The sequence below is a fragment of the Carassius auratus genome, chromosome 34, assembly GCF_003368295.1.
Source record: "Carassius auratus strain Wakin chromosome 34, ASM336829v1, whole genome shotgun sequence".
In the NCBI taxonomy this organism is placed as follows: Eukaryota; Metazoa; Chordata; class Actinopteri; order Cypriniformes; family Cyprinidae; genus Carassius; species Carassius auratus.
Window position 1 is genome coordinate 15,158,109 of NC_039276.1, and position 18,554 is coordinate 15,176,662.

The 18,554-nt window shown below is 34.5% G+C and overlaps 1 pseudogene; it reads left to right on the forward strand.

The window, feature by feature from the left end:
* The window catches only part of LOC113053819 (piezo-type mechanosensitive ion channel component 2-like), a 150,318-nt pseudogene that overhangs the window by 96,477 nt on the left and 35,287 nt on the right, over positions 1–18,554 (forward strand).

Genomic DNA, 18,554 nt, shown 5'->3' on the forward strand with positions numbered 1-18,554 from the left:
TTTTTTTTTTTTTTACTTTCATTAAAATATTTCAATAAAATGAAATAATTGCCTATTGCAAATTTATGAATCCATGGTTAACTTTTTTTCTGCAGTCACAGTCTGGGCTATATGTATTGAGACATTTTTAAATTTATATTTTGTAAAAAAAATAAAAAAAAATAAACCTGAATTGTAATCTAAACATCTGTATTTCCATACAATTTCATAAATAAGTAGGCTATAATATGCCACACGACAGGCATATTGTGCTGTGTGAACGCGTTCATGTGATTGGCTTATAAATAAACAACCACGTGGAGTGCGTTCTGTGATTGGCTAAAAGAAGGGAGACATCTGATTGGTTGCTGATCATTCCATGCATTTGTGTGTCGAGCCAAGTCAGAGGAGTCTCAAAATTCATACACAAATGCAGTGAAGTTCACAGACCGCAAGCAGTTTGTAAATCAAGATATATGTGTGTTTATCAGAAATACATCTGAATCTTGTTCTGTGCATTTGTGAATCTTGAGTGCATTTGTAAATGTTGTTTGCATTTCTGAATTGTGTGTGTATTTCTGAATTTTGTGTGCATTTCTGAATTTTGTATGCATTTGTGAATCTTCTGTGCTTTTAAAATTTTGTGTGTGCATTTGTGAATTTTTTGTGCATTTGTGTATCATGTGTGTGTATTTATGAATCATGTGTGTGCATGTATGAATCCTGTGTCTGCATATGTGCATGTAGTGTGTGCATTTATCTTTATTGAGACTCTTTTGGCTCCATACAGGAGAAAAAAAGGCTTGTTTCTAGCAAGACACAGTACTCGTTCCTGTATCTCAGGGAACCAAGGTTATGTTAAGTAACTAAATACGTTCTCTAATATAACGATATTAGCCCTTGTGGGTTGTTGGGGACGTTTTCGTCCACTAGGGGGTAAAGTTGAGTCTTATTTTGGCCACAACTTTCTCTGTGTTTGAGCTAATGGAATGATTTTTGGTGACTAATCATATTTTGACCAATATTTTGGGAAAATGCTTTGGAATTTTTCAAAAACTCAACGGTACACTGTGGGCAAATTCACTACCCTTTCGGGATGTTTGTGGCTGAAAACATTCACTAAATTAAACTGCTGTAAAAATGTATCAGATAAATATTTTTTTTCAATTTTTTTTTTTTTTTGCATAAATCTATTAATCAACCAAAACTACCAATTTTTTTTAAAAAAATCCAAGATTTTAACTTTTCAATTACCAAGTTCATAAATGATGTCACTGATTTGGGGGTAGAAAAAACCCCCCACAAAATTACATATTTTCAATATAAACAGTGATTGTGGACTGGATATTTTTTTACCTTTTATCACAGTCTTGGGCATGTCAAAGATTAGTAACAAGATTAGCTTTGATGCATTGCTAGTTTTTGTGCAGCATTAGATTTAAATTTTTTCTCCCTAATTTGTTGTTGGTGGCTGTTTTTGCCCCATTGACTTCCATTATAGCGACATGTTTTGATTGCAAAGCCATGACACCATATAATCATGCATTCTTGATTGTTTGTGGTTTTCCATTTTGGGAAGAGGTAAACATTTTTATTTTTACAGTTGATCACTAGGTGAGACCATTAACCCTTTAAATAGGCCTGTGCAAAAAAAAGGCTTGGTTTCTGGCTTGTATATGGAGTTATATGGAGTATAACAGCAAATTATAGTGTTTGTATGTGTGTGAGATTCTTGATTGTTGGTGGTTTTCCCTGTCGGGAAGAGGTAACATTTGTTTTTGTTTTTTACAGTTGATCACTAGGTGGGACCATTGACCCTTAAGATAGGCCTGTGCAGAAAAAGGCTTAGTTTCTGGCTTGTATGGAGTTATATGGAGTATAATAACAAATTATAGTGTGTGTGTGATAGAGAGAGAGAGAAAGAGAGGGTGTGAGAGAGACCTTTGTGCACTTACCTTGATGTACAGTATCTGAAAAAATCTAAATATGCACCTCATGCTCTCAGAACTGCATGGAGTAAACAATAAAAAAAGAAGTGTGTTTATGCACCTGCTGCTGCAGCCTTTTGATGGTGAAAAGTACAGATGGCCTATATGTGAAATGTTCCTCTTTTCTGTATGGTAAAGCCAGTTTAAAACCTTAAAATCCTGTAAAAAAATCTACTTTGCATCAAATTTATGAACATAATGTATTATGAACCAAAATGCAATACCAACTTCAAATAAGCTGCAGCTCGCTGGAGGGGTCACGCTACATAATCATTTCTAAAACTTTGGTACAAGTCAAGCCCTTTCTTGTGTTGCTTGCTGCTCTTCTCACCATTAAATATCCAGCACGATGGCATGCAAGTGTTTAAATCCACGTACTTTGCTTTTGTTTAGTCTATTCGCTTGTTAAGTCTGACGTCACGTAGCAGCAAACGCTCTATCAGTTACCACGAGAAAACAACAAAAGGTGCTAATATAAACTAACAATGTTATAGAATACGAGCGAAAAAGTTATAATATTAACCTTTAACTCCATACCGAAGTACCAGATAGCCAGACAATGAAAATATTAATATTAAAAAATATATAAAAATTATTTGTGTTTGGGACGCTGTGAGCACGGAGACTGTAGACTGTAGTGTAATTTTGAAAGCGTTTAACTTAAATAATCAATATGAATAAACAGTGCTCATAAACGGCTGCTGAGGTCATATTCTCAAGTGAAGCGAGTTGAGGCCTGGAAAAATACACTTTTGTTTACTCCATGTAGTTCTAAGAGCTGAGGTGTACATTGTGATTTTCTGAAATACATTAAGGTAAGTGCACAAAGGTCTCTCTCACACACACTCTCTCTCTCTTTCTCTCACACACACACATACACACTCAATATAATATGCTGTTATACTCCATATAGCTTCATATACAAGTCAGAAACTAAGCTTTTTTTGCACAGGCCTATCTAAATGGTTAATGGTCCCACCTAGTGATCAACTGTAAAAATAACAAATGTTACCTCTTCCCAACAGGGAAAACCACCAACAATCAAGAATCTCACACACACACAAACACTATAATTTGCTGTTATACTCCATATAACTCCATATACAAGCAAGAAACAAAGCCTTTTTTTTTTGCACAGGCCTATCTAAAGGGTTAATGGTCCCACCTAGTGATCAACTGTAAAATTAACTAATTTTACCTCTTCCCAAAAGGGAAAACCACAAACAATCAAGAATGCATGATTACATGGTGTCATGGCTTTGCATGGTGTCATGGCTTTGCAATCAACAAAAAATGTAATTATAATGGAAGTCAATGGGGCAAAAACAGCCACCAACACCAAATTAGGGAGAAAAAAATTGAATCTAATGCTGCACAAAAACAAAAAATTCATCAAAGCCAATGTTGCTACTAATCTTTGACATGCCCAAGACTGTTATAAAAAGTTTTTTTTTTTTTTAAATCCAGCCACAATTACTTTTATATTGAAAATAAGTAATTTTGTGTGTTTTTTCCCCCAAATCAGTGACATCATTTATGAACTTGGCAATTAAAGAGTTAAAATCTTGGATTTTTTAAAACATTTGGTAGTTTTGATCAGGACTGAGGTTGATTAACAGATTTATGCAAAAAAAATTTAAAAAAAAAAAATAATGAATCTAATACATTTTTACAGCAGTTTAATTGAGTGGATGTTTTCATCCCGAACAACTCGAAATGGTAGTGAATTTGAACAATCCACAAGGGTTAGAGAATCGTCTGACAACTGTATGTGGTCAGTTTGGTGTAATTAAGTTATACAATCATCAAATAACAAGTGATTGGAATGGGAAACTGGAAACAGTCAAGTGAACTTTATTTACATAGCACTTTATACAGTACAGATTGCTTCAAAGCATTAACATTATTCAGTGAACTCATTCATTCAACAAAATTAATACTTCAATATTGAATGTATTACCCAGCCCTGCCTCTGTTTCACCAAAAATAGTTTATTTGGTTTTTAAAATTATTTCAGAAACATAACTCAGAAAAAAAGCAGAATACACAGCTCTATGTATCATGTATATTTGCTTGATATTTTGCGCTTCAAAGTTATATATACATATCATCTCAGACATCTCAATCAAGTATTTTTAATACTAAAAAAAAAAAAGAAAAAAAAAAAAGCTCATCTCAAGGTAGTTTGCTGGTCATGTAACAGCATTCAGCTGGTGTGCCTTGACCACCAGAGGTCAATGCGTCTGTTTGTTGAGCACATAGCTTGTTGTTCATTGTTTAACAGCTCATTGTTGGTTTATGATGGTCTAAGCTAGTAGATAATTTGGCTATCTTATGTTGCTTTCCAGAGGGTTTAGCAACATTTGAGGACACAGTATTATCTATGTTCTTTATGTTTTTTTTTTAAATATAGCACATTATCTCAATTTCAAAACGAGTAATGCAATGTAGAAATGTGTATGTTTCTGTTATAGGTGACATCAGTCATACCTCTCAAATGATGATTTTGTTGGGAGGATTAATCAAAGGCATTTTGGTGAAGTACTGGATCTTCTGTTGCTGCTTTATGTTCTTCTTTGTCAGTTTCTCTGACAAAGTAGCAGTCTTCAAAATCCTCTATATCTGCTTATTCCTCTTCTGTGTGGTTCTGTATGAGGTAAGCTGACACCATGTATTCCTGATCCATATTCTCAACCAACCTGCAGGGTCTCTGACATAAAAATGCTCATATCTTTCCTTAAGAAAAACAATAAACATTATGTTATGTTAAACAACCAAGTTTCTAAATGAAAAACTCTTACCCTAGGTTTATCAAAAAAAAAAGATTAAAACAATCTAAATAGAATTTCATAGCAAAGTGTGTTAACATTTTATTTTATAATTTTTTTTAAATATATTTTAAGAAAAGCTAATGTAAACTACTTTAATATAATTTGAAACATAATGATGGGCTCTTTTAAAGCACTGCAAAGATTTCTGTGAACCCAAGTTCATTGAGATTGCCAATCAGTGGCAAACTATTGAACCAGTGTCTATGCTTTTCATTTGATCTCTTATCAGTTTGATTGATTTGTAGACATTTTAGTGAGACATTTGTTCATTTAAAAGGATGAGTAGTAGTAAGTAGTCTCTTATTGCCGTTTAGACAAACTCTCCATAAAACAAACAAAACAAGCCCAGCAAATTAATAATTATTTTGAAAAATAAGCAATTTACAGACACCTCATATTTAATGGTATTTTATTATTTAATCTATTATACTTTCAATAAAACATTTGCAATGTTTTTGTTATTTGTTTTTGATGTATTTACACAGCTTTGACCAGCAGGTGTCTCCAACGTGAGGTGTTTTGATCGCTTCGAAACAGTGAATCATTTTGCAAAGCAATTGGCATGATTCACAGATTCAAAGAGATTATTGCTCACCAGTCGGCAAAACCATTGAAAAAAAAAAAAAAGTTAACACATAAAGCATTATTTACTGAAATTACATGACTTTCGCAGACTGATATGTGCTCTGAACCATTTAGAATCAAATGATTCACAAAGATTTAGAAGATTCACAAAGCAGTGCTTCAAAGGTGCTTATCACTAACGTGGACCGATACCAACCAAGGACTTTTCTCTGATTAAGTGATTTAGTATTAGTTATTAATTTTAACTCCTTCAGTGCTGTGATTTTATAACATTTTATAGTCATGATGCAGAAGATGTTTTGACAGGGTAATTCAGACACATCAAGAATAGTAAAAATAAAAATAAAAAATCTAAAAAATATTCTGATGAACGTGTTAATGCTGTACATTACAAAATAAGCTTCTAAAATCACGGAAAAAGCTTTTTGTTGATTATTACCATTGTTGAGATTCATATTCTGATCGCTGATGTCTCTGCTAACACAAAGCTCAAAATAATTTCTTTATAATAACTTAAAAAACAATAGGATATCTTATTGGCAGAAAACTCATGCCATAATATCACAAACCCTTTTGTAAATAATGTAAAATTAACAGCTAATACACTCAAAGATGTATATATATATATATATATATATATATATATATATATATATATATATATATATATATATATATATATATATATATATATATATCATATATGAAAGTAATTTCACTTGGAACTGTGTCACATTATCTAAGTAAAATGGTTTGTGGATTCAATTTGACTTCAATATTGAAATAACTGCTGTGTCCAGGTACATTATGAAGTATGGAGAAGTCTATTGAAGCATTTCTGGGTGGTAGTGGTTGGATACTCAATGCTGGTGTTGATCCTGATCTACGTGTACCAGTTTAAAAGTGTCTGTAACCTGTTCCAACAGATATTAGGCATTCCAGAGGAGAAGTAAGTACTGCTATGTTGACACATAAACAAAAAGTGTCATAATTCAGAAACAGTGGCATGTGGGTGTAATGTTTATCTAACTAAATTGATTTGTACTTGACCTTTTAATTCCTGACCCTATTCAAAAATGATTCTGCTTTCACTCATATAGCATGTAAGTATATTTCTGAGACAGACTATTCATATGAAGTCCATGTGTTTACTCTTTGTCAGGTTGCGAGACATTGGCCTGGAACAGTTTGACACCATTGAACTATTTGCACAAATCTTACAGCCAGCCTTCTTCCTCCTGGCCTGCATCCTTCAGCTGCATTATTTCAACTGTGATTTCCTGTCTCTTACTGATCTTAAGACAGTACTGACCAGAAACAGAATTAACAGGTGTGTAAAAATAGTCAGACACACAAATACAATTCATCTTTGTCCTTTGGAAATTATGACCAAACTCAGGAAAGTTTATATTTAACATCAGATTAAAAACTCCACTACATTCAGTCCTTTGTTAATTATAATAAGGGCAATCTAGTAATTTAATAGTGTTTAAGTGTTTTAATCTTGTAACTTGCTTAAAACAGGGGTTTTCAAACCTGTCCTGGAGGCCTTCCATCACTTTACATTTTGTATGTCTCCCTTATCGAACACATACAATTCAGGTCTTTCAGTCTCTACTAAAGTTCAGGTGCATTAGATATGGAAGACATACAAAATGGTACAAAGCATTTCCCAGGCCTGTTCCTGGAGACCATGGCTATCTAGTCCTGGTCCTAGAGAGCCAGTGTACTCCAGAGTTTATGCTTGTCTGCCCCAACCTACAGTACTTGCCTGTAAGTTTCTAGTGATAATGAAGACCTCAGTAAGTTGGTTTTATTAGGTTTTGAATTAAACTCTGCAATATAGTGACCCTACAAGAACAGGACTGGACACCTGGCTCTGCAAGTCTATGTCCCTGCATACTACTCTACAGCTTCCATTCAGTCTGTGAAGAATTGCTGTCTTTGCAGGTTTGGTGTTGAGGGATGAGGCAAGGACTCAAATGCAGTAATAATGGGCCTTTATTCAAATTCTAAACATAAACAAATCAAAACTAGCCATAAGGGGAAAACACACAGTGTCTGGCACAGAAAGACATGGCAGGGCTATACAAGGCAAGGCAGCAAGTGCAGTACACATCTTTTAATGGTTCATTCTTTGAAACATAATTATATTAATATCTTATGATATCATTTCAGAGAAGAAGACCTAAAGGAAACACTGAAGGCAATTTTTGATATGTGAGTATTTTGACCTCTTGCAGAAGCTTTAGTTTAAATTATTAGCATTTTTTTATATTATTGTACTTAGGTTTCAGAGAAAATGCTAGGGAATGTTTTTAATTCTAATTTTAAATTGTTTTGCTATATTGGTTTAGCATGGGAAATAGGCCTATTATGAGTACAAACATATACAGCAATTCTCTGAATTTATTTTAGTATTGTGCCCGACTTATTACTGCTAGGGGTGTAACAATATATTATGTCACAATATAACTCAATACAAAATGTATATATATATATATATATATATATATATATATATATATATATATATATATATGTATGTATGTATGTATGTATGTATGTATGTATATATATATATATATATATATATATATGTATGTATGTGTGTGTGTGTGTGTGTGTGTGTGTGTGTGTGTGTGTGTGTGTGTGTGTGTGTGTGTGCGTGCGTGCGTGTGTGTGTGTGTGTGTGTGTGTGATGTATAATGACAATCTTTTGTAAAAACACCAAAAATGAAAATTACTGTGTGCAAAAAAACTACATGAACTTACTATATTTATATTGTTTAATAATATGATGTATACTAATGCAATGGGGGATTTGTGTGGGTCCTGGCAATGCCAAATGTCTTATGTAACCAGTAAAAAGTGGCCTACATTTTTAAATATTTCGCATGACATACACATGTCACATGCAAGTCAGTGACAGAGTGGAAGCTTATTCATCTAAAATAATTCTGTATTTTAAGCATCAGAATCAGGAATATTTTTATTCTGGTTTCACCATTGTTCTGTGCATTAAGTTACCAGCACCAAGTCCAAACCTATTAATTTACACCCCCAATGCAATACCAAATTGAATTAACATTTTCGGTTAACCTTTTTACAAAAGTCTTGGCGTATCGCAATAATATTGAGTTGTGAGTTCAGTATCATGATATGTATTGAATTGTGACATTAGGGTATCTTTACACCCCTAATTACTGCTAATGTTTCTTTCATGTTATGTGAAGTGGCAGTATATGCTGGCACATTAGAACCTCAGACCCAAATTTTAGTCTTAGCTCTAGGTCCCTCCTCCATTTTGTCCCTCTCTTAATTCACTAAAATCTTTAATATAAATTAAATGCATGATGTGCAAAACATGACTAAAAAAGAGTGATGATAAAAATAATAACATCCTTTGGAGATCCAGAAAATGAAGCAATCAATAGCAAACAGGGCAACATAAGTTTAATAACCAACTAACTTAACTCAGGATGGAGACTAAAGAAGGGAACCAATGAGGGAAAGACAGGTGCATAATAAAACAAAACACAACAAGTGCAAATTAGAGCAGCGAGATACAACAAAAAAGAGCAAACTAAGTTCATAACTGTGACAGAAATTATCAAACTTTATTTTCGAGGGGGAGAAAACCTTAAAGCACAACCATGATTTGAAAAGATATTAATAATGAAAATATCTAATTCAGCAGTTTAGTAAAAAATCTTTAAATTAATTACTAAAAGCACCATTACAGAAAAAAATATTGCATTAATAAGCAATCAATAATAATTTTTATCATGATAAAGCCCAATGTAACTTGAGTATTATATATATATATATATAGTATGTTGGATCCTATGGTCCCCTATACTTTATAATCCAAAGCACCTTTGTATTTTCTACACTATGAAAACTCTTTTAATAAACACTGACTTTGTTTTTACTCACTGCAGGATGAAGAAAAACACTGAGAAATTGAAGAAATGGTGAGTGAAGGGTGGACAAAAATTTAAGTTCATGTGAGAGTTTATTAGAGGTGTACCCCGGTGTACCCCTAACACTTCACATTTTGTGTGTTTCCTTTGTCTGACACACCATTTTCAGTTTTTGGGGGCTCTACAAATAATATCATGAGTGGAATAAGGTTTGTTAGGAGTATAAGGTGACTTTCTAAATGTGCAATGTTGAGGGTACTCCAAGAACGTGGTTGGGAACCACTGTATTAGAGAGCTATTCAAGCCACAAAAGTTAATGGAACATGCAAAGATCAATCAGGATACACATACGGAAGGGACAAAATTGGTACCACTATGAAAAAACTAAAAACAATAATAATAATAATAATAATAATAATAATAAAAACTGCCAATGGTCAGAAATGTAGTGGAAACGTTAGAAAGCCCTTAGGAACAACATATAACCTGAGGCCAAAAAAAATAAATAAATTACTATTTCAGTTAGTCAATGAGCAAGAGAAAATCAAAAGAATAGAAATCCAAAGTTACAGTGCACAACATAAGTTAGTACAACCTATGGTAGAAATTCCCCTATGCGACCCTACAGCTGTAACAGACTGACTGCAAACAGTGCCTTTGAATATGCTTTAATCATGGCTGGGAGGTCCAATAACATACCAATAACAGTGAATCCCACTGGGAAAACAGTTTATATAGCATAGGTGCATGGCATGTGATTTTTGGCTGGAAAAGGAGCAGGAGAAATACCAATCAAGTGTCTCAGAGCTGGCAAAAGCTATGAAAACAGTGTTTTTTTCACAGTGATGTTTATTCTCACAGAGTAAGATGCAGCCTGCAGAAGTTATAATGTAATAATGGAACTACCTACTGTAGCCAAAGCACAATAAACTCATTTAACCTTTTCTGAGACCCATATATAGAAATCTGGTAATCAATACTCTGGTCTCATGAGAACAAGCCAATCATTTCAGATCAAACAGCATCCAAAATATTCTAGAGGAGAGGTACAGTGAGAAGTGCCTGGTTTCCACATTGAAGTTTAGTGGTAGTAAAGCTCTTATATGGGGTGTATGAGAGCTGAACGTGTGAGGGAGTTGTGCCTTATTGATACTGTTTGAATTCACACACCACTGTGTGATGTATAAACAAAAACAACACTTGAACCAGAAGATGCTACCCTCTCCTCATTCCCTGCGTTGCAATTTTTTTCAACATGACAATGATGATATGCAATCTCCCAAGGTGAAAATCCTTCAGTGCAGTGTTAATTTTGACACGAAATTTTAATTTAGTTTTAGTCTTAGTCTTTTGACTATAATTCTTTTTCGTTTTAGTCAAGTTTTAGTCATCTGATTTGTTTTAATTTTAGTCTTATTTTAGTCGACTAAAATTGCTTGGTATTTTAGTCGACTAAAATTGCTTGGTATTTTAGTCGACTAAAATCAATAACAGATTTACTAGACAATTTTTTACAGCTGGTATAGGAAACAAACTTAACCAAAATATATAAAATACAAATTCAACTTTATTTCAACACAACTGTGTCTTTATTTCGATTCAAAAGCTTTTATGCAGCAACAAACACTGTCATGATAATGTAAACAATAACTAGCTGCCAATTGACCATCAATAAAAGAAAAATAAAGTTAGGTCCAGGACCTTAAAGCTTACAGCTGAGCTGAACAATAAGTGCATACATTTAAAGTAAATATTTAATAAGTTGGCAGCTAGGTGGATAAAAAAAGTAACAAGATTTTATAAGGTATTCATTTGTCTAGCAATATTGTATGTTTTAAATACTACAATATTGCTAGATTTGTATGTATAATGATAGGATGTGAACATTCATGTTTCACATGACTAATATAGAAATATTTGTGATATTGTCAACAAGTAGAACATTATAAAATATACTAAACATTAGTATTAATCAAATGTATTTATCATGATATTACGTATTAGTATTGTGCTCTCATCTAACTTGAAGAAGGGGCTATTTTACAGTACTTTTCAGTTCGTAATATTTAATGCTACAACATCTATGCACTGCAGTCTTCCAATTTTGCTTAGCTCAATAAACAAAAGAACATCGTTGTGAAATTACATTTGAGAAAATGTCCAGGTGGCTCGTCTGTAAATGTCTTTTCAAATTGGTTGCGTTGCCAAGAATGAGCGCTCCACATGCTTTACACTTTGTTTTGTTTTGTTCGTCGTCAAACGTGAAGTGAGCTGTGGACATTTTGTTGCTCTTTTAGACATCACCTCTTCGAATGCCGTCTTCCCGGGAGCTCATTTAAAAACTGAAAACCTTCGCTTCACGTCTCAATAAGTCAGGCTCGGATTGGTTCTCTTCTCTCATGCAGTCTGTTCTGTTTTGCTGGTTCGTTTGCTCATTCCTCGCATCTCTCCCGTCTGGTGATTTGATTTTCGTCACAGTCTATTTTCGTCTCGTCTTTTATTCGTTGACGATAATGTCAATCAATTTAGTCATAGTTTTAGTCTCCATCAGTGCCTTCTATTTTAGTTTTCGTTTCGTTTTCGTCCGCAAAAATATATTCGTGACGAAAATAATGACGAAAATATTTAGTCAACGAAATTAACACTGCTTCAGTGGATATATAGTCCATCTTAAAAATCTTGAGTACCAGTGGGGGATTCTGTAGAGGCAAGCAGAGTAAGATTCACCATTAAACATTTACATTTACATTAGATTTTGTCATTTAGCAGATGCTTTTATCCAAAGCGACTTGCAAATGAGGACAATGGAAGCAATCAAAATCAACAAGAGAGCAATGATATACAAGTGCTATTACAAGTCTGAGTTAGCTAAACGCAATACACATAACAAGGGTTTTTGGTTGTTCGTGTTTTTTTTTTTTTTTTTTTTTTTTTTTTATTAAATGCTGTAATAAATAAAATAAAACAGACATAATAGAAAAATAATAGAGCAAGCTTTTTTAGGTAATTAATAGACTGCAAGTCTAGAAGGGGGGGGGGGGGTTTCTAAATAATATAATTGGAATAGAGAGAGTTAGAGTAATAGGGTGAAATAAAGATTGAAGAATTGAATTTTTAAATTTTATGGGTTTTTTTTTCTTTTCTTTTTTTTTAAATTTAATCTAAAAGTCTGTTAAAGTGATTTTGTGCCTCTTTAGGATGACACAATAAAGAGACGTTCACTTGCAGCGGTTCCCAATCCCCACTTAAAAAAAAAAAAAAAAAAAAAAAAAAAAAAAAAATACGCAACAAAGCTTTCTTTTATTGCCATATAAAGAGTCATGTTTAATCGTGCGCAAATAACCAGAACACGCATGACAATAAAAACTTCAACAAAGTTTCAATATTATGCAACAAAGCTACGCACAATCTTCCACTTTTAAGAGAACGAGTGACAGACACAGGCTCAGTAACAGAAAGCACGTAAAAAGAAACAATGCAGCCGCGTAAAAGAAACATTGCAGCAATAGGTTGGGCCTATTAAATGACCATGGAGCTAGCAGCAGCATCATCTCAACCCGCGGCCCGTCACAAATTCAAATATGGCCCACCATGCTGAACACAATTAATTATATATATATATATATATATTTTTTTTTTCAGTTTTACAATTATTTTTTTTTTACATTAATTAAAAAATGTACTTCAGAAATATGTTATAGCCTAATGTTTTTATGTTAAATTATTTTGTGTTTCATAGATTATTTTCAGACATGAGCAGACCTAGGCTACTCACAGCATTTAACGAACACAAGCGCCCGCTTTGGCAGAATTCAATTCAAATAGTCATCAACAGCCATTAGTTCGGTAAAATTGAGCATCAGAATGGACAAATTTGTTTTATGTGAGAAAAAAAACGAAATGTGGAAAATGCCAGCAAATGAACATATAGAAAAAATAATAGTCAGAGTATCAGTAGTGAAGGACAGTGTTGGATTTTCGGTTTGCCCTGCAACTTAATTGAAGAAGTTCAGGCAAACAGAAACTCCATTTACTACGTAGCAATCATGCTTAATTGAAGAAATGTGGCAAAACATCTCTAATATTATTAAATTCGAAAGTGCTTTCCATATTTGGATCAACATAGGCTACATTTGTGAATGCACATTTTCTGCAATGTCGCGCTTCAAGTCTGTCACAGTGTCTGGGTCGTGTTCCTTGGGTGTCCACTAGGTGTCCTCCGTTCCCACGGTGTCTGTCATCTTATCACTTCCTGTTCCCTTATTTGGTCACCTTCCTCCTTGTTTTAGTTAATTGATTGTTCCCCCACCTGTCTCCTGTTTCCCCATTATCCTTCTGTGTATATAAATACCCGGTCTGTCTGAGTCTTTGTCGCGGAGTCCTTGTTGTATGTATGATACTTTCCAGAGTCTGCTCTTCCCGTGTGTTTTTGTTTGGTTTTATGTTTTTGGATTTTCTGGTTTTGACCCTGCCTGGACTGTTTACACTTTGGATTGCCCCTCAATAAACCTGTTTACCTGCATTTGGATCTCTCCCGTGCTTCTTGTATCACCGTACGTGACAAAGTCATACTCCCCTGCGCGTCTTACAGACTGCATCTTAAGCCTATGTTAAACTTTCCGCGTCCGCGGGGATACAGTTATGGACCGCTAGGTAGGTGCGACGTAAACATCATCATTGGAGAGTGTGTGCGGATGCTCTGAGAGGACGAACGCGTGCCCCCCATTTTTTTTTATGGCCGCGCGGACAGGTGCGCGTGGTCAGTAGGCTTCAAAAGCACAGTTGCACATGTGGAGGCAGTGTGAAGAAGCCCATTGCTACTCAAACCTGTGCAATCCGTCAATAAAAGAATGTAAATACAACCAGATGTGTAATAATTCTGGGCAACTGTTTGTTCACGTTTGTTGCAGAGCGGACTGTCAGCGTGCGCTTTCGGAAGTATAAATGGAAGAAGTCTGCATCTGCACTGGTCATGTACGCGCCTGGATTGCTCATGCAGAAAGTATAACACAGGCTTTACAATCGCAACTTCATTGTGCTGTTACTCCTTTCGAGCTGAATCTCACATAAGCTCCCGACAGCATCAGGTGTTTTATTTATATGGGGAGTAGAATTATTTATTTATTTTAATGAACATAATCGATTAGCTATCATACTATTTATGCTATAATATTATAAATCAGATTGGTTTGTATTGGTGACGTAATATGTTAATGATATGCGTGCGGCCAGCAAGACTAGCACTTGGACCATAGAGCGGAGCGGCCCAGTGGAAAAAAATGTTGAGAACCACAATGACACAATGGTTATGGAAATTAGAACGACAGTACATATTTATTAATTAAATTGCAATGAAGTTACAAACGATACACATCATTAAAGAGAATAAGCTCCGAAATAGATACAATAAATAAAAACGAGGATCAATCTGAAACTTTTCAAGTGCGACAATAAAATTAGTCTACACACGATCCACAACATAATTAAGTTTCAAAGAGCATAGGCTCAAACATAAAATAAAATGAAAGAGGATGCATCTGTAACTTTTCGAGTGCAGCGCAAAAGTCGCTCAGCCTGCAGCGAGAGAGAGATTTCCTCAAGATTTTTTCTTCGCTCATTTTCTTTCTCTATTCTCTTCGCTCTCTGGCCCCTCTCCTCCTGACTAACAACTTTATCATAAGATGTCCCACTTAACAGTTTCACTGATTTCAGCCAGTTAAGCATATTTATAATATATATTATGGAATGAATGAAACGAGTTGGCACGCATATAGCCTATCCTGCAGTACATAAAAGAAGAACAGTGTGCAGAAGACAGCATCAGTCTTCTACGTTTCCATTGAAAACTAATAAATTATAGTTTTTTTTTTTTAAATAAAAGCGATTACAAAGGAAATGTTTATTGTTCCTGTTTATTATTTTATGGAAAAATCCCACTTAAAAAAACAGACCGCCATTACATTTTTCCTCTAGCGCACCCCAAGGTGGCAGCTCGCGTACCCCTGGGGGTGTGCGCACCACACTTTGGGAATCCCTGGTCTAAAGCAATGAATTTAGGTAAATGGGTGCAGAGCCAGTGGTGGTTTTGTAGGCAAACATTAATGCCTTGAATTTTATGCGACCAGTGCAAAGTTACAAATTTTCAGCTCATTAAAAATTTTATCTTGCTGTCACGTTCTGGATTAATTGTAAAGGTTTGATAGAATTGGCTGATAGACCTGCCAAGAGAGCATTGCAATAGTCCAGCCTGGAGAGAACAAGAGCTTGAACAAGGAGTTGTGCAGCATGTTCCGAAAGAAAGGACATGATATTCTTAATGTTGAATTACCGTATTTTTCGGACTCTAAGTCGCACCTGAGTATAAGTCGCATCAGTCCAAAAATACGTCATGATGAGGAAAAAAACATATATAAGTCGCACTGGATTATAAGTCCCATTTATTTAGAACCAAGAACCAAGAGAAAACATTACCATCTACAGCTGTGAGAGGGCGCTATATGCTGCTCAGTGGTAGGCTACAGGAGCACAGAGCAGCATTAGAGCAGCCCTCTCGTGGCTGTAGACGGTAATGTTTTCTATTGGTTCATTTCTCTTGGTTCATTTTTCTCGGTTCATGTCAAATTAATTTTGATAAATAAGTCGCACCTGACTATAAGTCGCAGAACCAACCAAACTATGAAAAAAAGTGCGACTCCGTAAAATACAGTAAGCAAATCTGCAGGACTGGACAGTTTTAGCAATGTGATCTGAAAAAGTTAGCTGATCCTCAGTCATAACTCCAAGATTTCCGGCTGTTTTTTAAGGACTTCTGGTTGATGTGCCTAACTATAACACAGTAAAGGTCTGTAAACCGTTACTAGCCATTAACACAAAACAAAAAAGGTACGGAAAATAATTTCTTGCATTTTGTATTTTTGGGCTTAAGTTCAGACCAGAGAGGTATAAAATTATCAAACAAACAAACAACAGGTGTTTTATCATGTTTGAAGGACTGAGCATGTAACAGAAAGGTTGTGTGGAAAACCCTTATATGGTGATGGTTTAGGTGTGTTTTATGCAAAATACCTCTTGCACACAGCCACTTATTTAAAATACTCTAAATTGATTAACATTTAGGGTGATGTTAGAAAAAAAATTCATGTTATACGTATGTGTTGTGAATTGGTTACTGCCTTTAGGTAAAGCAACATGCAGCAGAACACCCAATGGCTTACAGAATTTTCAGTATAAATCAAAGTGAAGGAAAATGGTTGTTTGTTTATTTTTATTATTATTAATTTTTTTTTTACAACTTACAGTATGTCGAAAGAAATAAGAAACTTAGTGTCTTATCTGCAGCCTCCCCATTTCCAGAGGCAGGAAGTGACCATCTGAAGAGTTCCTACTTCCATTTTGTACATTTTGTTAAGTTACTCTTTGTGAGCAGCAGCAAAGGAATGCAAACAGTAATGTTTTTGTAATGTGTAGAGTCTAATGAACAAACTGATTACAGAAGACAGAAAAGCCTTTGCTCTCATTTTCACTATATTTAATATGTCCAAAAAAAAGTATAAAAGCTTTTTTCTATCTTGTTGCAAGAATTATATATAAATAATTGTCACATTGTCACATTGTCACAGTGTCTGGTCTGTGTTTCCCTGGGTGTCCGCTAGTGGTCTCACTTCCCCATAGTCACCCCACTGCAGGCACTACATTTCCCACAAGCCTTTGTCCCATTCATCTCTGTTAATTGCACACCTGTTGATTGCACTCAGCTGTCACCATTTTCATCGTTTTCACCTGTCCATATAAACCAGCCTGTCTCATTCTGTTTCATGTTACTCTGCTTTCTCGTGTTCCCTAGTGTTTTTCATGTTTCTTGTTTTTTTGGACAGCTTTTGTTGTTTTTGACCTCTTGCCTGTTTTTGGATTGCTTTTGGATTCCCCATTAAACGCTGCAACTGGATCTCTCGTTTTGTGTGTGCGTTCGTAACAACCATTTACTCTTATCTTACAACAACAGTAAATGAGTTTCAAAAACACTAGATGGTGCTGTACCTCATTTTGTGTTCATGTATCCATATATAAACTACATTGTAGTAAAATCAGAACACGCCTCACCTGTGTTATTATTGGTTCCTTTTTTTCCATTATAGGTTGATGGAAAGGCAGATCCATGGAAAATGTGGGGATCAAATTAATATTTCATCTTCCTCCTTGGATGAACATCATGAAGTAGAATTAGAAGATGATGGTAAGTCAAGTTCCTACCTGAACAATTTGGTTTTAAGATCACCATACAAATAATCCATGCAACAAGCTCTCTGTGAGAGAGCTGCTATTTATGGAACTTCTGCGTTCGTTCTTAAAAAAAAACCCAAAAAAAACATTATCTAATAATTTGCTCAGTAAACATGTATTTTTTTTTCTTTTTTTTTTTTTTTTTTCTCATAAAGCTTTCGAATTCCAAGGTACAATTTTTTTTAAAAAATAAAAATAAGTTTTGAATCCTGTCACTTTGCCAGAAATCTGACTACTCGCACATACTCCAAATATTAGTATTCAATATTGAATCAGTCATCTTTTATCAAAACAGATCAGTTTTTGCAACAGAAAGAGAAATCCCATTCATTAGACCAGTTCACTATATTTACAATAGTTATTTACATACACTTATCCACATACCCAAAATTGCAGCCCCGTTGCACTGTCTATTTCCATGTCTATCTGTGCAAAAATGTTGTAAATAATTAGATGAAGAGAATAGGACTTGCTAACACTTCCTGGATATATCTGAGAAAATACTCTAACTTGCATAGTTCGAATAAACAATAAATATGTGATCCAGTTGTCCATTATTTTCATTCTGTTTGGTCAAATTTTATCAAAAGTCTCTCTTTCACATTTTTCAAATGATACTCCTAACACTTGGGTTTACTTGGGTCTTTGTTATTTCAGCTTCCAAGCAGAAAATTGTATTTTGCCCTTTCTGGAAACAGCGAGAAAAGGTTTCTCTTCCCAGTAACATGCACTGGTCTATTCATAACCACATGCTCCACAGATTTTATCTTTTATATGGACCTGTATTTAGTAGGCTTCTGCCCCGCCGCCATTTCCATTTCCATTTTTTTTTTTTTATTGTAATCTATACATGTATTAAAAATGTATTTGTGTGTTAAACCTGTTAACCAGCGCCCCCCATTATGGGACTCACAGCTTAAAATGACCTACCTAACTTAAAAGGGTCATATGATGCTTTTTTTTAA